A 21,887-nucleotide genomic window follows, 5' to 3' on the forward strand; every position below is an offset into this window, starting at 1 on the left:
CAAAGTGAAATTCAGATGGAACTTAAGCAGTGAAATTCCAAGGTATATAACTCACAGGCACAACAGATGTCACTTCAGGGACAGAAGTAATTTTAACCTTGCATTTTGTTTTCCTAATTCCTGCTGCTCTGTACATGCAGCCACATGGTTATGGTGAAAACGAGACAGTGAGCACAGTCACTACCCTTCTTACGTGTGACAGGGAGGTCTCCATTTGCCATAATCCATGCATAGGGTTAAAAAAAAGAGACTCCCTTCTCTCCATCTGCTGAAGTTACTGAGTGCACACAGCCCACAGAGACTGTGGGTGCCAGCAATGAAACGCCAAAGCTGGGCCAGGCTTTACAGCAGCTCAGGGCCCAGCAGAGCTCACAGGCTCCACAGGCTCCACAGAGCTTCTAGCTGAAAAACTGAGTCACAGCTGGGCTGCCCAGAGTGCATGGCCCCTCAGCACACTACTGCCAAGCTACTCATAGTGACCTACTTCTTCCTGACCTGTTACAGTCACACTGCTGTCTGAGATGGGCATGCAGCCCACCTGCTGAAATTCTGAGGAGAGCTTCACAGTAGCTGAAATTGCTGGTGACAGGGAGACAGCTCCATGACAAAGCACAAACATGTGCCAACTTGGAGACCAATAGAGGTTTCCAAGCATATTAAAAGGTGCCTGCAGAGCCAGTCATGTTTCACAAAACCCAAGAGGGAAGAGAATGCACAGAGATGGGGGAAGAAAATAAAGGAGTTATCAAACAAGGTACAGGATTAATTTTGCTCTTACTTCCAACGCAGCTAACCACACTCCCCACCAGCTAGGACAGAAAAATCTCATCTGTGTCCATCTATCTGGGCAGTTCAAAGTATTTCAGTTTAGCAAAAAAATTTATAATACTTTAAAGTTATTAGTTCACGTTAACATCCTAAATACTTCATTTTACAGTTATTGCCAGATCCCCAACAGTTGAGAAATTTATCACTCTAAGCATGTCTTGACATTTTCAAAGCAGACTTTCAAAGCTGGATTGATTCAAAACAAATTCTTTCAGTAACCAGAATTCCACCACTCACAAAACCAATGAAAATGAAAAAAACAGCACATTTAGTAAAAGAAATCCAGTTAAGCATTTGCTTCGGCACAGCCTTTCCATGCACCACCCAGCACTAAGAGCATCCCCTCCCTGCCAAGACCCACCAGCACAAGCAAGGCATTGACATCCATCCAGGAGCACCAGTGATTCACAAGCCCAGCATTGATAAAGGAATCTCACCTAAAGGAATATCACCTATACAAACCTATATATCCACCCAATGCTCACCAGTTATATTTAGAGTATTCATTAGCATTTGCTTCGGCACAGCCTTTCCATGCACCACCCAGCACTAAGAGCACCCCCTCCCTGCCAAGACCCACCAGCACAAGCAAGGCATTGACATCCATCCAGGAGCACCAGTGATTCACAAGCCCAGCATTGATAAAGGAATCTCACCTAAAGGAATATCACCTATACAAACCTATATATCCACCCAATGCTCACCAGTTATATTTAGAGTATTCATTAGGCCAGCACTCTTAAGAAAGAAATCAGTATAACTGTGATATCTATAAGGAAGATTAATACTCATTTATGAGCCAAACTTGTCCTACCAAGCACTACATTATTTACTCAGGAGCTTTCATGATCCAACTCACGGTGTGTGCAGAGACTGCTTTTCTCGTGGCTACAGAAAGATTACAGCAGTTTCACCCCAGGCAGTCCAACACTTGAAAGAAGTGGGTACTGGTGCAGGGGGTTCACCAAAGTCTCAGCAAAAGTTTGTTGGAGATTAACTGGCACTTAAGGGATTGCTTGGTCCCCCCACATCAAGACAGAAACATGCTACATGCTGCTTATAACTATAAGTGCTCTAATTAGGCTGACTTGATTATTGTTCTGTGGTTTGATAGATGTTGTATTTAAAGTAATTTCAGGTACTAATTTTCAGACCTTTTTTGTGAACTAGTAAATCAAGTGCAATTTATTCAGAGAATTATTCTTTTCTTTCTTAATGTCTATTCCCTCTGGTTTGCAACTTTAATTAGAACCTGCTATCTGCTCATACTAGTAATGGCAACAGTTGTCACTAGAGTACAGATGCATAGATTCAGCTCATATTGCCACTTTGACTTTATATTTAAAACCTAACAATCTTCCCAGCTATACATGTGAGAATACTGTCCATTAATGCTTTATTTCACTGCCACCCTGAACTCTAGATTCAACACTAACAATCTGATTATTTTCTATATATTATTCAGAAATGCATTTTCTAAAGAATAGAAATAAAAAAAAAAAAAAGGAAAAAAAAAAGCTCTATTTGGAGATAAATATCTGCCTAAAAAGGTTATTCAATCTATCTAGATTTCTTTTTTATTGCTATAGATTTTCCCAAGGCAGTATTGTTTCTTGAATAATTATTGATCTAAGCAATTGTGTGCTAAAGTAGGCTGATTAATTTGTTAAACATATGCACAGAAAAGCTCTTGGTTGCCCTGATAAAACACAAACAATTCCCCTTTTTCTTTCCAGTCTCCAATATGATGACTAGATTAAGATGTAAGCAGTTAATATTTGATTTGCATTTATCAGGAAACAGAAACAAATTACATTTCTAAGGAGCAGAAAAATTATACAAGGCCTGGAGAATCATTCAGAAACCACTAGTCTTGTGTGGTTTGATCCTTTACACACTAGTTTACAAGACTCAGCCTTTGGAAGGGAGTCTCCCAGCAACTAGTTGCAACCAGGTTCTAGAAGCTTGCAAGTTTATTATACAGACAAAATTGCCCTTTTAGTAAATTTAAGTACTTTTTAAGCTTTTGCAGAGAAAAGTTATCCACTCCATATTCTTACATTTCACTGCAGAACTAGACAGGCTGCTTTTGAAGCATTTTGCATACCAGCCAGCGTGCCTCACGTGAGTCCACAATACTAACAGTGAGCAAGGTTAAGAAGGCATCTGCTAGCAAACACTGAAAACACTGACTTCTCTTCATTTTCTTACGTGCTCCTTGGATAGCATGAAGTTGCTTTCAGTCTGGGAATTCACGTCTAGAAATACCAGCACCATTTCTTTGTGAAGAATAAACTTTTCCCCTGCTTAATATTATATTATCCCTTGATAACACTTACGGAACTAAGGGGAAGTATTGCTTCACATCAAATATTTACATTTTGTCATCCTCCAAAACTGGAAAACAGGAAAAAGGACGTACAGAACCTCTCCATGAAATGGTGAATCAGCATGCTGCTGCCTGCTCTGTGCCACACAAAGAAGCAAAGTAGATCATATGCTCAGCCAGATCAAACAAGTAAATTAATGCCAAAAAGGTAGCTCCAGAAAAACAACAGTTCAGAAGTTTTTACCATTGAGCTACACAAATGTGCTCAGTATACTGATATCTGTGAGTCCAGCAAGACTTATAGAAAGCATCCAGTTGAGGAAAAAAGTCACTGTCAGAAATGACATTTAATTTTGTGAGATATTACGAAGATGTCTGATTGGCTTTGGTGAATTACAGAAAAATACCCGTGCCCTACTGATACAGCTTTCAGTGAATATTTTCGCTAAAGTACTGAAGGATTATCACAACCTTCTCAGCATAGGTACAAGGCAGTGCATGCACAGGCATTCTGTTACAACCCAAGATGGTTCAGGACATGCAGACTACACCCAAATACATTTTGAATCAATTTATGTCAATACAAAAATCAGCATATCCTGATTGAGGTCTGAGGGATTATTCCAGACCTGCACCAGTTAACAGCAACAGAGTGATGTTTGCTACATGGTACCATTTCCTGATACTTCTTTGTTACTCATCACCTCCATTTTATTACCTTGTTGCAGAGCCAGTGCTGTTCTACACCCACGTTCTCCTACTTCCAGCATCACTAGTAAGTTTAATGCTCACTGCTTTTCCCTTTCAACAGGTAAGGAATAATTAAAAAAAAAAAAAGGGGGGGGGGGGGAATGATAAGATTTAGTGCATAGCTTCCACTTAAACAATAAGAGAACATTTGTATTTACACATATTCAATTTCTTCCATTTAGTGAAATGACCCAGTAATCTAGTTCAACTAGACAGGCAGGTAGAAAAATCACCTGTGCCCATTACTCCAAGCCCAACTCTGGGCCATAGCAATGTCTTCAGTAGGAGAAAGTGAAAAAATGAGAAGCAATTTCTCCACATATTTTTTGTTGATGTGTTTAATTCTGCAATCATCAGCAGACTACAACAGTAAAGCCTGTAGTGAAGCCCTGACAACCAGTTAATAGCAAAATTTTTGCTGACTTCAGTGAGCACGATTACTCTTCTGAACCACTCCTGTATTTCAGCCTGTTGACTCTTAGTCTGGGGTACTGGCATTTAAAATAAAGACAAACAAGACTTTCATTTTTCAAAGTGTTTCCCAGCCATGGATAAATGCTTTGGTTCTCTTCACTACTTGTAACCTTGTTCCTGCATGCATCACCCCCATAAGTGCTATTTCACAATGGAGAGCATATGCTCTTTTTTTCCCCATCAGATCAATACCTGTCTAAAAGTATTTACCCTCCAAAAGGGCTCCAATCCTTTTCATTATCACCCTTGAACTTTTTTTCTGCTCGATTTTTCCTTTTTTTTTTTTTTTTTTTTTCTTTTACTTCCTGGTTATTGCTTGCCCTTAATAGGATGCTTTTTCTTTGCTCTTCTTTTATCTGAAATTTAGTTTACATCACAGATTCTCCACTTGTTTAATCAGAGTTCATTCATTTAGCACTATAGCTGAAAGGAGACAAGACAATGATGATCTAAATGAGAAATGGAAAAGACTGACCGAGAAACTTGTTTTATAGAAGGAGGAGAAGAAGAGGGCAAGTAATACATACAGGTAAGCCACACTATATTGGAATATGGCAGAACCTATTGTATCATACTACTGTGAAAGTATTCAACTAAACAACTTATATTTTGACTAGCAAAGAATAAAGTTATGAAAGAAACTGGAATGAAAGGATATTAAATAAGTTGACTGCAATATTCACAATGCTTGGAATCCTTTATCTTTTCTGCAGTTGGCCATTGACACATCATTTGTTTTTGAGGAGCTTGTGCTTCTGTCTCTGCCAGAGAAACAGACAAGCCATGCTCACCCTCAGCAGGGATTTAAAACCTGTATTCTTAAAACAGTATCCAGAGAAGAAAAAAGCAGTTTTACACTTCCTTCATCAAACTGAAGGCTTCTTACAGAGTTACAACAGGAAAACTAAGGTATTTATCCTTTTACCACCTTTACCATGCTTTGAATCAGCCAAAAACAATTTAACAAGGAATCCCTCAGCCTGAAAAAGCAGCAGCTAATCACATCAACACCAAGTTCCCAGCAAACATCAGTGCCTTCCCTACTAAACCTAAACACAAAATGACACAAGGTGGCCTGGTTTGGAAGTATGCCTTAAAACAGGACTAGAGGTCAACCACAGGCCAAAACACCATCAATTTCTATAGTGCATGGACTTTACAAGTAGAATATAGACTGGTTTGGGATGGAAGAGACCTTTAAAGTCATTTTAGCTCCAACCCCCCTACTACAAACAGAGACATCTCCTTCTAGCCCATATTACTCAAAGCCTCAACCAGCTTGGCCTGGAACACCTTCAAGGAGGGGGCATCCAAAACCTCCCTGGGCAAACGTTCTATGCAATAACATTAAATATAATATGTAATCTGGTATTTATTAGATGTGTTGAGTACCTAAGGAAACAGCCAAGCTTTACACACAATCCCCCTAGCTGGACTAGATGTAAAACCTTATCATAAACACTTTCTTCTACAGAGAAGTTTTCTTCAGCCAGCACCCCAACCTGGAAGTTTTAATGTGACATTTACCCTACCTGGGAACCTCCTTGATACAGGACAGTTAAAAAAGGAGGTGGTAGTCTCTTATTTCATGTTTTTTGTTGTTGTTGTTTTTTGTTTTTGGATTTTTTATTTTTATTTTTATTTTTTTACAATAATTACCTATACACTGACCTCACTTCTCCTCATTCTGTTCTACTGCACATAGGTAGAATCATTTACAGATGAGATTTTTGACATGAGATACATATAAGACTTTGAAACCTGAAGTGTGCGAATCTCCGTCAGTGCAACTGAAATACTAAGAATACATTTTTTCAAAGAGCAGCATTTTAGCATATTTCTGAACTTGACATAGAATAGCAATTTTGATAGTGCTCTTACATAACAAAATGCATTAATTAATTCACTTTTTCTGATTTCTAGTGGCAGTCACCTTTTTCAACCTTAGCAACTAGTCAGATTGCCATAATTACAAAGAGTACATTGTGCATAATGTATGATCAGAAGCATATAATACACTTGAAGTCTAAAATGCTCCAAAAATAAAGCTAGAATAAATGTATTGTTTATTTATTGGCACAACTGAAATACTAACTGCATTCAAATATCTCTGACACTGAAATAAATGCTTGTGCATAATTCTTGCCATTTGATTGATGTTATTTTTCATTTAAGCTATAGGTTAAAGTTGAAGAAAATTCTAATATGCGACTTACAAAATTACATTCATATTAAGGCAGTGTTTATTTAACCATGATGAATAACCACATAAAGCACCAAAATTCAATTGCCTTCTCAAGACAATCCTCTGTTTTCTGCTCAAAGTCTACTGAAAGGGTATACAAGATGATAGATATAAGAACTGAAAGGTCTTCAGAATTTTTTTTTGTTCTTATATCATCCTTCCAGACTCCAAAGACAATTGTAGTTAATGAGCATTTTGGTTCTGATTTGAGCAGGCTTTAGGTTATCGCACTGCTGCTGCTCTTTCAGCCTCTCTTTGTTCCTATTTGTTACTCACTCATTATAGCTCATCTACAAGGGTCAACTGTAAGCTTTCTTGGGAAATGACTACATCTTCCCCTGTAGGAATGAAAAAGATAATAGACTTTGACAATATAATTAGCATAGCTAAATTCTAATATAAGCACAAACAATAACATGCAATTATTTGCATTCACTGTCTGACACTTCAGCCACAAATTCTAAACTGTCTTAGTATCTGTTCATGTCATCATAACAGGAAAAGTTCATCAAGCCATTAACTTGGCCAAAACAGCAAACAGGCTGCAAGAAGACTAAACAACATTAGTGCTGTGGGGGTTCAAGAACACTTTCAATGATGAGTACTGTAAGAGAACAGGAACATCACATATTACACAGCCACCAAGATAAGATTTTCATACTTCCATATGCTTTTTCATTTACAGTTCTTTCACTTGTTCCAGAGTGAACCTGGGAGGTATTACAAGGCAGAAATATTCTCCTGTTTCATACTGTTTTCTCTTTAAACACCTACAGCAGCAACCTAATGCAGCACAAATGACTTGAAGCATATAATGCCACTTGTAACTTTAGCAGCCCCATAGAACCTTTCCTCACATACCAATAAAATGACTGCAGCTGACTAAGCATCAGCCTGGTTTTAAAAAAAGAACAGCACTGGAGGCAGTATCATATCATTTAGAAATTAGCTGTTGAAGTCAATACAGATTCAAAAAAGATGATAGAACACCTTCATTTTCTACCATCTGCCCTCCCCAAATCCTTCCCCTCACTCCCAAACATTAAACTTACTTCATATGCATAAGATCTGGCAAGGTAGAAATTCCTCATTTCAGAATTAAAATTGGTTGAGCTATTTATCTTATCACCTGCAACCCTAAACTAGAACCAAAAAAAAAAAATATTCTGCCATCTATATATTACTGCAGAACAAATTCCAGTCCAGCTATATTTTCAATAGCATTCTGTGGGTTATAAGCTAGTTTGGCCAGACTATTTCAAGGTGACTGCATTTTTACATAGCATATGCCTGACACCATGGGTACAATTACTACTACCACGTAACTTCAGTTTTCATGGGTAATTAATTGATAAATGACAGCCAGCTCCTTTTTAGCTGCTACATAAGTCCTTTATTAACACATTTAATTCAATAAAGAGCAAGATAATACAAATCATAGTGAAGGACAGAGAATCAATTTATTCATTTTCATACACTGACTTTTGGAGTGCTGAGTAACAGAGCATGGCTCATTGCTTTTTCTTAGGATGGGTCATCTTCATCCAGGGGAAACAAAGCAAAATCAACAAACACCACTCTTTTAACAGAATACTTAAAAATTAAGCTGAGGAAAGGATAAGAATCACTCAAGCCCACCCCTTTAGGTCAGTAATTGTGACTGCAACATCACATGAGGAAAGGTAAATGAAAACACTGAACACAACATGACCCCCTGGAAAACAAAAAAGGAACAAAAAGCAGGATAACAAAAGAGAAACAAAAACTGCAAAAGGAGGATGAGAGCAAAAAGTTGAAAGAAAATTAGACTGTGTTTATAGAAAAACAATGACCTGGGTTAAAAAGGATCACAATGATCATTGAGTTTCAACCCCCCTGCTACGTGCAGGGGCGCCAACCACCAGACCAGGCTGCCCAGAGCCACATCCAGCCTGGCTCTAGGGATGAGGTATCTGCAACCTCCTTGGGCAACCTGTTCCAGTGCGTCCCCACCCTCTGTGTGAAGAGCTTTCTCCTAATATTTAACCTAAACATCCCTTATCTCAGTTTAAAACCATTTCCCCTTGTCCTATCACTATCCACCCTCATAACAGCTGTTCCCCCTCCTATTTACGTGCTCCCTTCAAGTACTAGAAGGCCAGAATGAGGCCTCCCCAGAGCCTTCTCCTCTCCAAGCTAATCAAGCCCAGTTCTCTCAACCTTTCCTCATAGAAGAGGTGCTCCAGCCCTCTGATAATCTTAATGGCCCTCCATCAGGCCTGCTCCAAGAGCTCCACATCCTTCCTGTACTGGAGGCAGTACTCCAGATGGGGCCTCACAAGAGCTGAGAAGAGGGGGACAATCACCTCCCTCTCCCTGCTGGCCACTCCCCTTTTTTAAAAAAAAATAAAAAATAAAAAAAATGCCTAGAACACAGCCTTCAGAGCTGCAAGCACACAACTGCTGGCTCACATCCAGCTTCTCATCTACTAGGAACTCCAAGTTCTTCTCCGCAGGGCCCTCAAGGAGATCTTCCCCCCGTTCATATAAATACCTAGGATTGCCCCGACTCAAGTGCAGCACCCTGCACTTGGCCTTACTGAACCTCATTAGGTTCTCACGGGCCCACTTCTCCAGCCTGTCCAGGTCCCTCTGGATGGCTTCCCTTCCCTCCAGTGTATCAACTGCACCATTCAGCTTGGTGCCATCTGCAAACTTACAGAGGGTGCACTCGATGCCATCATCTATGTCATTATGAAGATGTTGAAGCACTAGTCCCAAGACCAACCCCTGAAGGACACTGCTTGTGACTGGCCTCCTTGTGATTTGACACAGAAACATTGATCACAACCCTTTGGCTGCATCCAGCCAGCCAATTCCTAACCCATCAAACAGTCCGTCCTTCAAATCCACAGCTCTCTAATTTAGAGAGAAGGATGTGGTGAGGAACTATGTCAAAGGCCTTGTAGAAGTTCAAGTAAATGACATCCACCACTCTTCCCTCAGTCACCATAGTTGTCACTCCATCATAGAAGGCCACCAGATTGGTCAGGCACAATCTGCTCTTGGTGAAGCCACACTGGCTATCTCAAAACATCTCTTTATCTCATATGTGTCTTAACATAGCTTCTAGGAGGATCTGCTCCATGATCTTCCCAGGCACAGAGGTGAGGATCAGTAGCTTGTAGTTCCCCAGGTCTTCCTTTCTCCCTTTCTTAAAAATGGGAGTAACATTTCCCTTTTTCCAGTCACCTGGGACTTCAAACAGCCATGATTTTTCAAACATGATGGAGAGCAGCTCGGCAACCACATCAGCTACCTCTTTCAGAATCTTAGGATAGATATCATCTGGCCCCATGGACTGATACACATTCAATTTCATGAGAAGGACTCAGACTTGTTCCACCATTACAGTGGGACAGAAACCACTCCACATACCCTCACCTAGAGGCTCACAGTCCTGGCAGACATGGGAAGCCTGACCACCCATGAAGACTGAGGGAAAGCACTCATTGAGTACCTCAGTTTTTTCTATGTCTATGTCTGAAGAAGCCAGTTCCCTATTACCTACCATCAGAGGGAGAACACACTCCTTGGCCAGTCTCTTCCTGCCCATGTATCTGTAAAACCCCTTCTTGTTATCTTTCACATCTGCTGCCTAGCTCAGCTCCATCTGCACCTTAGCTTTCCTAATCTTATCTCTTTACACACAGACAACAGTCGTGTATTCCTCTCAGGATACACAACCCTGATTCCACTTTCCATATATTTCCCTTCTTTCTCTCAGTTGATGAAGGAGAGTGAAAATTTTAATGATTCACAAAAATATGTACAAGTATTCATCCAGTGAGAGATCTAAGTGTAAAGACAAAGTTATTGAAGGACACTCAAAATAGATTTCACTTCTGTGGCACGAAGAACAAAGAGCTAGTGGAGCCTTTACTGGAGCTAATATGGTATATTTTAATATAAGAACTCCTGCAAAATTTCTAATAAAAGTCATCTATCAGAGCCAGCAAAGCCTCCTTTTCACTTTTGTGAATCCAAATTTTAGTTGGGCATTAAAATAGAGCTATCTAGAAACTCACTATACTGATGTTGTCAAGCTGAAGTGAAACAAATCATTTACACTTCTGAGACTGAATCTGTAAAAGGAATTGCAAAATTGAAATGCACACGTCTAAAGAATACTCCTGATAATGCTAATTACAAACCATGTCCTGTCCTAAACTGTCATCTACAAAACAATGATGACAAAAGTTGTCGAACTGCTTTTTCATAAAGCGAACTGGTTCAGTACCTTCAGACAGGCAGGAAAACACATTTCTGACTGGCTTCCAGGAGAAGTGAAAAGGAGTACTTTTTAATAGTGTCTTTAAGTACCCTAAATGCCTTTAAAATATTTAGAGCAATGAAAAGCTATTGGATAATTATAGTCCTGTTATGATATTGCAGCACTTGTGAAGACTTTGGCTTAGATTTAGGAAACTAGTCAATCAGCTAATATCAACCTCGTAGAGCTTTTAAAATGATTACCTAAATAAAGTTCATTTGGATTAAGATATGACCCAACTACTTTCGTATATACTTTTTCAGGCTTGTGTGGAGGTTCAAAATTGGAGCTACTCTGCTATATTAATCCAAAGAATAAAGATGAATTTAATGTGCATGTAGTAATTCAATACAGAAGTTACTAAGATATGTGAGAATACATTGCTTGTATCAGTAAAGTTTGCCTCAAGATTTTCTCTTAAAATACTTTTCCCTAACTATGAGGAAGAATACTTTCACTAACAGGTATTTTGTTTCTTTGTGCATGTTCAGTCCCTGGAACAATTCATACAAGAAAAACTGGTGGCAAATTTCTCACAGCATATTCCAGATCAAAGACAATGGGGCACAGTTCTTTTTCCACAAAGACAATGGATGGGCATAAACGTAGAGAAAACCAGAAGTATTCCCTAGTGTAGGTTCCTGTTAAAATAAGGCTTCTAAGCAGCTGCTTTCCACACAACCTTTTGCAAGCTTCAGGAACAGCTGTAAAAAAAATCCACAACTTAGATCTGCACTCCAAGGGCAAACCTCCACGGCTGTCTAATTATATCTGAGATTTTTCTACTCCTGTAAGACGCAAGAAGCAACCAAGCAATAAACAATGAAAACAATTCTGTGCTTAAATATTGATATCTAGTGTTACTTTAGACACTGCAAGCAAAGACATCTGCCCAGAGAGCATCTCAGATGGGATTTCAGGGCAATTCTAAGAGACAGGGCAATTGCTGTTACATGTCTAATTCCTTTAACAGAAAGTTTACACTGTTTCCATATTTATTAGTTGAGGCTATGATCCTTAGAGTATCACACACTATTTTACTTCAATCACAACAGAATTACATACAAAGATAAGAACATGCAAGTCCGCTGATCTGGAGGTATTACTAAAATATGTAAGACATATGAAGCCCATAATTTTCACAATATCTGTAAGATTTTAATTCATTTAACCTCATCTTAAATCATCTCATCTCTCAAACATTTTCCTGTTAATGCACAACTGTATGAAGTGGTTTAGCAGAAGAAAGTGGGATATTACAACCTTTGCTATTTTATATTCAAATACATTGCCATACTCTCGTGCAAGGAGATAATCATAACACTCCTTTAATGTTTGTATTAATACTGTAGTTTAAATTGGAAATACTGTGAAATAGGAATCTTCATCTTTGTTCAACCACAAATGTATACCGAAAGACATAAGAAAAGTTACCATACTACGAACAAACCCTGCCCCATTTTTAAAAACATATTCAAGTTTCAGTGACAAAAGTAAACCCAATGTGTAAATACACATTCATCTTTTTTGAAGTCCTAGTCTTTACTCTCAACAGATCAGTGGATCTTTTAACGTCCCCATCCCTACCAGAGGTCAGACACACAGAGAAGAGCAAACTTAAAGAAGGGCAATGGAGATGTAAAAAGTGGTACAAAATGAATGATAACTCTTTGAAGCACTGGTAGAAATGGAGAATTAGTGGTTCAGAGTAAATCCAAATCTTACATCTTTGCTTCAGGCAGGTAAAAAAAAAAATATCATTCTAGTTCAGTAGTAAACTTTACTTCATTTCTCCAGATTTTAGGGCTGAAAATGAATCCTCTGCAGATGTGGTTTTCTGTACTTCTGGAGCTCAGCAGCAGCTGGGGAAGAAAACAGATATAGTTCCTCTTTTTTTCAGATTGCAACTTCCTAAGATTACCCACTTTTCCCTTCTGACCTGGGTTATTGTGTCAGATGAGCTCTCCTCAATAAAAGCAGAGATTTGAGGATACAGTTTTCTATTCCAACCACCTATTTAAAAATAAGGTATTTGGAAGACAATAGCAAGACCTATATGCCTGCTGTCTAAAGCCTGCAAATTATGGCAGGGCAATTGCTTCTCCTGTTGCTAGGAGAACAGCCTGGAAGCACAGGGATTTGCATAGGCTCTCTTCTTCATCACGAAGGGCAAGTTCCATTGGTAAAGATTAGCAAGGAGTGCTATTGTCACCTTACACTGTATTTAGAAATGAGAAGATGAACTTAAATTTGCTTGTATCTTGAGAGTTTCAGTAGTTATTCCTACTTCCCCTCTTTCCATCCTATAATTTTAGCTTTATATGGCATGAGAACAAAAGCTGGAAAAATGCAACCTGACAAGTTTTAAAGTCAGTCCAGGGCTGCAAAATAAATCCTAGGTCAAGATTATTGATTACTTGGCATTCATTGCAGACAGCATCAAAAAGGTAAGAAAGATGAAAATCTAATTTTTTTTTTTTTTAAACCAAGGTTATTGAAAATAAGACAAAGGAATGATTTTTTTTTCCAATTTAAAATGAACGTCTCAACAGCTAAAATATTTGAAAGATAACAGCTAGTAAAGTCATGGACAATTTTAACCTAGTATAGAGTTCTGTCTAAACTTAGTAACTCGAATGAACCAATTAAGTTTCTTTTGTTCATATTTCTATTAACCCTAAAATGTCAAGAACAATTGTAAGTTAATGGGTTGGATGTATTTGACATAGCATGCATTTATATTTGACCACGTGTTCAAGAAGACCAATTACCATTGTACAGGTACCATAAGCTAGAATTAAACCCACTGTCAGCTGCAATTAAAATTTTTTTTTCAGGTAAGCCTGCAACCACATAAAAATTATTTCCTGAACATTACAGGTGGTTAAAAAAATACCCAATTTTTGGATACTAGATTGAAGTCCTTGGGAAGATTTCTCAACAGGTCTCTTCCACTTCTGATAGAATACATCTACTCATGCTGCAATCATTCCTTGATAAGAATTGTTTTTTTGTTTTAAAGACATCTTCAGAAACATACAAAAATTTCTAGTTTCCTTATCTCCTGCTGAATTATCACAAGTACCTGTGCCACAGGTACATATATGTATCACTCATGGGCTTTTCTTTTTTGGCAAGGAAAAACAACATGTATCTACTCCAACAGCAGAGGAGAGTTCTCAGTAGCCCACAGGTTTCTAAATGACTTAGATGACATCAGCTTGTCAGCAGCTGCTACAGCAGGAAACACTATGGCCTGAGAATCCATTTCATAATATTAATTCTAAGCCACAACAGGCCATACAGCATTGCTTAACAGGTAACATTCACCTCACACTGATAGCTAATATAAGTCTAGACAGCTTTCAAGTCACCTGCAGTTCAACATATTTAAGTGAAATTGAGTGGTACATAAACCTTATATAGGATGTTTACACAGGACTAACATTTATTTTGCACATAAAATACAAGCTTGCTGCTGAGTGATGAAAGAGGCAAAGGAGGAAAAAACAGCAGAGATCAGAAATGAGGACAGTTCTAATTAATATAAGCAGAAGTACAGCATAGCATACGAGACAAAATTGCTCTTTGGAGACAAAGGGTGGTTTATTAGCAGTTTCAGAAGAGCAATTTTACACTCTAAGACATCAGTTCAATAGTCTCCAGAGTGAAGGCTACTGCTTTCACTACTGAGCTGTTGTTTGGCTCAGTATTACAGTTCCCAATTTGATCCTGCCTCAAACAGAAGCTTCCATGGTTGGTAGCACTGAAAACACAAATTAAAACTTTGAGAAATTACATTAGCAAGAAAAAACTACTCACCCTTATCTACCACAGCTTTGTTTTGGAGTCAAGGTTGCTTGAACATCTCCAATTTAACTATTCACACCCTGAAAGATTTTCAATTTTCCATACTTACAGAGATCCACCATTGGTCCTCTACTGCTGCAAACTTTAAAGAAACTTAAGTGATTAAGGGAACTATGAAATAAGGAGGATGGTCCCAATATAAGGATATACTAAACTACTATTTGTGAATTAAATAGGTAACAGTAAGAAGCAATATAGTCATACCATTGTGCACTTACACATGCTTGGAAACTCCGATGAGGAACACATTTCGTCATCAATACAATTACTTCAGCAAAGCACCACTCTGTGAACATTGTACTGTTTCTTATACCACCACTAACCTAGTAATCTTTAAACACATCACACTGTAACACAAGTTCTTTCATAGATTATGGAAAGTCAAAGAGCAGAATTGCTTTCAAGACTCCACAGTACTCCTCAGAAATTCATTGTTATCAAATATAATTTTAAGAATTGTTTGCCAGAACTGCCCATTCACCATGAAACTACTTCCAGGAGAAGTAAGCAATGAGTTTAGAATAGTTCTCACTTCACTAACAAAGAGATGTGTTATCTTTGAGTGGATAGAGATAAATCCTGAGGGACAGATCTTTACTGCCTTTTGCTTCTCTGTTTGGCTTTGTCCATTCACTGACAGTTACTGATAGCTATCAATTTAAGAAGCATTCTCAGTCCCTCATCTTAAATTCTCATTCACAGATGACTTATTAGGGCAAAAAGAAATTAAGCAACTAGCAGAAGTACTCAAACTATAGTAACACAGGAAACTACTGTAATACAGACTTCCCTTAGATGCACCGAGCTTTGAGATTTAGCCTGAAGTTTGTACTGTCGCATCCACAACAAGTTAATGAACTGTGTTTGTGCCCCCTATATATTGTTACACTGCATTCAGTTAATGTCAGTAGGAAGCCTGCATACTCTTGCTTTCTCTTTGACTTGAAGAGACATGCATTTCCTGATCTTACTTCCAAGTAGGTTCTAGATATGAGCTTTTCCAAAACTAAAGAGAAAAGCAGAGTCAAGTGAAAGTCCTGTGCTTATCTCATGTATTTTAGAGGAAAGTGCTAGACTTCACTGTGGTTGACCTTGCACAGTCAGTCTATGAGGCTGCTTCATCTTCAGCATGTTTCCCTCCACAGCAGGGGGAAAAAAGAGCAACTTTTGAAGCCACATAGACAGAACCAAGTTTAAGAAAAAATAAAAAACACCACAGAAAAATCTAACAAAGTATTGAATGACAGTACACATTAACTGCTTAGGTCAGTGTTTACTGCAGCTCACCAGGAGCTGAGAAACCAAGCCTCACTGCCCTGCAACTGCTTCTGGATCATGCTAACCCTCCAGCACCTCAAAGCCAAGATCCTTAGGAAGACAAGGTTACACCTTAGAAAGTAAGAGAAACTACGAGCTCTACAGAAGCTGTAAAATCAACAGATACACAGCATTTCACATTTGTAAAAACATCTGCTTCTGGCTTCCAACCCAACTAAATTCAGTGGCAGCTCAGTTGCTAAACCCAATTTCAGGACTAAACTCTCCAGTCAAGTGCTGCCTCATATAAAGCAAGCAAAGATCACAGAGCAAATAAAATGGTACACATATAGCAGCTGTAGTAGTATGGTTCCTATTAACTTATCTCCCTTTACCTCCCATAAGCCTTCTAATTCCTGGATTCCTCTTGGCTTGTACAGAATTCTGCTGACACAGGTAAAGGGGCAAATAGCAATCACTGACTTGCTTGCATTGATTCTGCCACGGAGAAGCATAAACAAAGCCTTCAAAGGGCCTGATCCAACCTCTTACTGGAAAGCCAATGCCATTCCTCACTAAATACATAAGTAACATGTGTCTAAAGGGAAGGTCAAACATCTGTGCACAAGATGTACATAATCCTACACAAAACCACCAATTCATCATCCCCATGCAGACAATATAGATACTTTGCTGAGGAACTCTCAAAGACTTCATTTCTTAGTTCAGCTAGGAATTTGTTCGAGTAACTTCAGGAAACCTAGGGGAAGAGGGAATTATAAAGGTAACAGCAGAAGTAATGTGTGTTTAAATCACTTCCATAATTTTCCTGTGAAACTAAATGTACTGAAGATGCTTTCCGCTCATTTTCAAAGAGCATCTGGTCTTCTCTAAACAGCTGAAGCACAATGAAAGCATCACTCCAAGTAAGGGAAAACACATAGCTTAAGCAATGCCCACATCACACTGTTGTTACTAGCTGTGCTCTGCAGCAAACCTAAACTAAACCAAAAGGTCTGTCAGGAAAAAAGTCTTCTGAATATTTCTTATTTGTATTCAATAAGAAAAATTCATTTGAAGATGCCAAGAAAAACAATTTCTGACAGTAGTTTACTGGTACTACAGATGGTAAAACTCCTGAAGCCTCCAAAACAGAACAACATTTAGCAGTCCATCAATCTAATGAATTGCTTACTTGGGCTACAGACCTAGCTTCATGCCCTGGATCTAGACTTAGCGGAAAGTTGCAAGCAAAGGATAGTATTGCAGTATGCTGGATCCTGTGCTGTGGTAGTATAAATACAGGCCTGTAGGAGCTCACAGATTTTTGCTGTATTTTTGTGTTTAAATAAAATAGAAAGAATAAGAAGTGGCCATATTGTTTCCACTTCAACTAGTTATCCTATAGTTAGGCTTCAAAATGCAGTGTTCTCAGTTTATTTGTAGGATAAGAACAATAGCATCAATAAAGATAACAAGAAAAGACTCAAGACTCTGTAACAGGGCAAGAGAATGAGGTGCCATACAAAATAAATAAGGACCACTAAGTCAGACCTTGTCAATAACATAGGTCAGCAAGAATGTCTAGGAGTAAGCCTGTACAAGGTATTTGCAATTAAGAAAAGACAATCCTTTGACCTCATGACAAGTCTTCCAAGCTGAATTTCCCATGGCTACAATTAAAATTACTGTTTGGATTGGCTAACCCTTTCTGCACACATACCCTGAGCTTTTGTAGTATTTGCTCTTTAAGGTGAAAGGAAGAGATCATGATGGTAAAAGAGGTCGGGTCTAGAACTGAATTGAAATGGGAGTTGCCACTGGCAAATTTCACTTCCCCCCCTTAATTACTAACTTCACTATTAAAAACAAAAAAGAACACAGATTTACTTTCAAGGCAAGATTCATATTGTCTTTTCCCTTGTTTATCCATAAGTTTCATTTTGTTAATTTGATTTAATTAGATCAGCCCACATCTCTCTTAAATAATATTGAGTGTTCAGACTCCAGATGTACATCCAATGACTAATAGTGCTCTCTTAATAGAGGCTAATCATTCTCATAGCTTCCAGTCATGCTCTGGTTTTTCCAGCAATATTCACAAACTCTGCAAACACTATGAAGAAAGTAGAAGACACAGATCATTGTTTAGTGAAAATATGCCTCTACCTATTGTCTGGTGACCTAGAGCAATACCAGCAATGAATGTAGGAATACATCTGCTTGGCATACTGCTATGTGCTTCTTACAGCATTGCATATAATTCTGACACAAACTAATTCAAGAGATGAATTAACTATATCTGCAGTTATTATATATCAACATAGCTTCATTACAGCTAATAGAAATATACCAATTTATGCCACAATACATTTTAATTTTAAAATCTTTAGTAAGCCACAATATGATGCAGAGACATTACTTAATCATTTGTTCCCTTTCTCCAAATTTTCTTCCCAGTGAAATATAACAGCACCGAAAAATTGAAAGGGGCATGGGCACACTCAAAATTGCGTACAACACTGAAGAAGGATGCATAACAGTACTTACCTTGCTCATTGTGCAAGTCACTTTCCTAATCCCACCGTTCTTCTGTGTTTCATCAACTTTGAGAGGGAGAGATTTTACACCCACATGTATATATATATATATATATTTTTTTTTAAAAGTATCCTTCCCCCCCCCCCCCCCCCCATTATTCTATGAACTGGCAAAAAAATCTAGTTGATTACCGCATTGCATGTGGGAAAAAAAAAAAAAAAAGACAAAGAATTGGAAAAGATACAGATTTCCCTGGCTTTCAGAAGATAACATTTCATGCCACAATGATTTTTTAAAAGGAATTGAAAGTCTGAATAGTTTGAGAATAAATTACTCCAATATAAAGTGAGCTCTCATTCACCAATACTCAGAAATAGCTTAAGCAGAGATAAAATAATGTGTATTGTAATTAATATTTTAATTTGCTAAGAAAAGCTAAATAGTGATTAAACCCTTTCTCCTCCTCCTTTCCCCTGGTAATAATGAAGACAGGCAATTTCAAGAGAAGCAGAACAGCCAGGAGTTTAATGTCATTGATTAAGAACATGTTTCCATGGTGGCTATTATGTCCCCCTTTAAAAGAAAAAAACAAAACGAAGCCTTATTTCCTTTTAGACCTACAGGGCTTCTTCAGAGTCTCCATAAGACAGACAACAAGAAAATGTTTAGGGATAATTAAAGGCAATTAGGCTCATCAAGGCTCATTTCTGGTCTAGCTCCACTTCTTCTCCCTACAATGTGTGCTAATTGCTGCTTCAACATACCAAGTAGCATGTTTCTTTCTTTTTTTTTTTTTTATTTCTACAAACAAGACTATTTGGTCATTACCAGCATTTGACAGTGTGAATAAGAGACTCCTGATTAGCTTTTTGTTTGCTTTTTTAAAAGTTTATACTACATGTCCTATTGAATACTATTGATAGTAAAGAATACTAAATTAACTCTTTGCAATTGCGCAGTACCTTCTGCTAGAAGATTTCAAAACTCCAGGCAAACATTAATGAATTAATTCTTTCAACAATTATGCATAATAGGTATCATCACCATAATTTTGCAGACCAGCAAACAGGGACAAAGAGGTTGGGTAGCACATTTAGCATTACAGTCAACATATAATGATGCTGGTTCCCTGTTTGCACAATAAAAATATTAGCTTGCCTGCAATAAGCACACCTCCTGTGTAATTTTATTTCTCTTGTTATATCTACTTTTGGTTCCTTGATAGCCAAGTAATTGAAGATATTTAAATGCTAAACTTTAAAGGTAAGTATTGTTCTGCTCACAGAGAAGTAAAACTGCTTCTGACATGTACTCAGTGATACCAGGCAAGGTATTGAAAGTCAGGTCAATAATCATGCACAGAAAAAAAAGAAAAAAAAAAAGCTGAACTCACCCAACTGATGAATGCACTCTCCAGTCATGCAGCACTTCTCAAGAAGCAGCATAGCTTGAGAGAAACTCTCAGCAGCTGGCTCCATCCGGGGTCCACTCTCTCGTTCACACTGGGAACACAGGTGCAAACAATCTGCCTGTACTCCCTGTGCCAGCCACAGCCCTTCACCAGGTGCTCAATCACTGGCTCAAGCTGCAACCTAACAGTTCCCCAACAAATACCTAGAGAAGAAATTCTTAAGAGGAACTTGTCCAGAACTAGACACAAAAAGATTCAAGTGTTGTAGTAGAGGATGTTCAGTAGCTTAGCCATTGGAAATACAAGAGTTTTATTAGCACTCTTCAACTCCAAATTCACGACAGCACCATTGTGACCAGCTCAACTTCTATAGGTTCCATGAAAAACTGCAATCCACCTACCCAAATCAACATCTTGCCAGTCCTGAAAGTAGTTGGATGACAAATTTAAATTTTTTCATCAGTACACTGTTTTGATAGGTAAGAGAATTGAAATGTACAGAAGAGGAGAGACCTACACTCAGTTTACCACACTATGGCTGTTTAATCCAGCTATGTTAAAAACCACGTAACAAGGTATCACGGTCACAACACCCATTCCATTATCCTGAAAAATATTTAGGATCTTAATGTTTTAAAGACATTATAACATGCTGTTTCAGCTCCAATAACTGAACTACACGGTATCATGTTATGTGACAATGGAGATCCTGCAAAATCCACCCAATAAGCAGGATCCTGCTGCTACTTTTCTGCATTTCACAGGTAGAATTGACACCAGTTCTGCAGCTTTAAAGCACTCTCAGCTATCATCCACTCCCAAGTAATAAAAGTAAGTAATAAAAGTAATAAAAGAAAGTCACTGATGTTACGTTAGCTACACTTAAGTTTTCTTTTGGAGCTTGAGAAATAACAAAGGAAACACCAGACCTTTTACAAAAGTATCATGTGGAAACTGGTATATGCAGGTTTAAGTAGAGATGGCATTACCACTTCCTAGGATAAATAATAAGAAAGCTTTTTTTTGGTGCACAGAAGTATGTTTTCTAACAGATATGGTTGGCTGTAGATTTCAAGCAGTAAGCTGTGCTTCTGTGCAGTCACAAATTGAAGCTGAGAGCTATAGTCTCTCTCCGTGCTTCAAGCACAGCTGTCACTACTACTACTCATCAGTCTTTGCTCAAGGCAAGTAAGGAGGACCACCAAAAACATTTCAGCTGCAATTAAACCATTTCTTCCCCAGTACTAAAAATGACTCCTTCAGACAAGTTTTACTAGCACCACTAAAATCTAAGCATGCCTTAAGTTGTTAAATTAGAATGCGTTTTCTACCTGTTTACATTATAAATCTCAGTGTACCTGTCTCCTCATAGACACCTGTTATTTTCCCAGATATACAAGCAGAGCTATTGTAGCAATTAAACAGATCAATGCTATGAGAAAGCTGTTACAACAAAGGTATGATAACAGAAAGACCAGGACGACAGAGAGGGGCTATAAAGAAAGAAGATTGCTCACCCATTTCAGAAAAGCCCAGATTCATGGAGAAAAGCTTCACTAAAGGGAGGCCTCCAGAAAAAGATTCTTACCTAAGGGCAGTCACCCCTTAAATGAGGCCTAAGAGAGGTGGAACAAGGCTCCACCCCTTCTAGTCACACAGATGAATTGCCTTCACCTGTGCTCCCAGGGCTGAACAGGTCTTTTCTCCAGGTGCTCACTCAGTGGTTCAGCCCATGGCTCAACAGTTACCATACGACTGTGCACTGACTTTAACTGAGAAAATTGAAATAAACCTTGCTTTATGAGTTTGTGCATGAGAGGCCATCTACCTAACAACTCCCAATAAAATGTGTTTTGGGATGAAAATAGAA

The 21,887-nt window shown here is 38.3% G+C and overlaps 1 long non-coding RNA gene across 3 annotated transcripts; it reads right to left on the minus strand.

Annotated features, from left to right (window-relative positions):
• Positions 1-9,046: 9,046 nt before the first annotated feature.
• Positions 9,047-21,887, minus strand: LOC128072708 (uncharacterized). Of its 3 annotated transcripts, none has more exons than XR_008202409.1 (3): positions 21,535-21,887; positions 14,761-14,890; positions 9,047-12,800 (listed from the first exon to the last, which is right to left on the minus strand). It is a non-coding gene; the product is annotated as an uncharacterized LOC128072708 (long non-coding RNA). The 3 variants fall into 3 exon arrangements; XR_008202410.1 differs by lacking the exon at positions 21,535-21,887 and adding an exon at positions 20,000-20,248; XR_008202411.1 differs by lacking the exon at positions 21,535-21,887 and adding an exon at positions 18,616-18,712.

Source organism: Tympanuchus pallidicinctus, unplaced genomic scaffold (assembly GCF_026119805.1).
Source record: "Tympanuchus pallidicinctus isolate F22 unplaced genomic scaffold, pur_lepc_1.0 scaffold7, whole genome shotgun sequence".
NCBI lineage: Eukaryota > Metazoa > Chordata > Aves > Galliformes > Phasianidae > Tympanuchus > Tympanuchus pallidicinctus.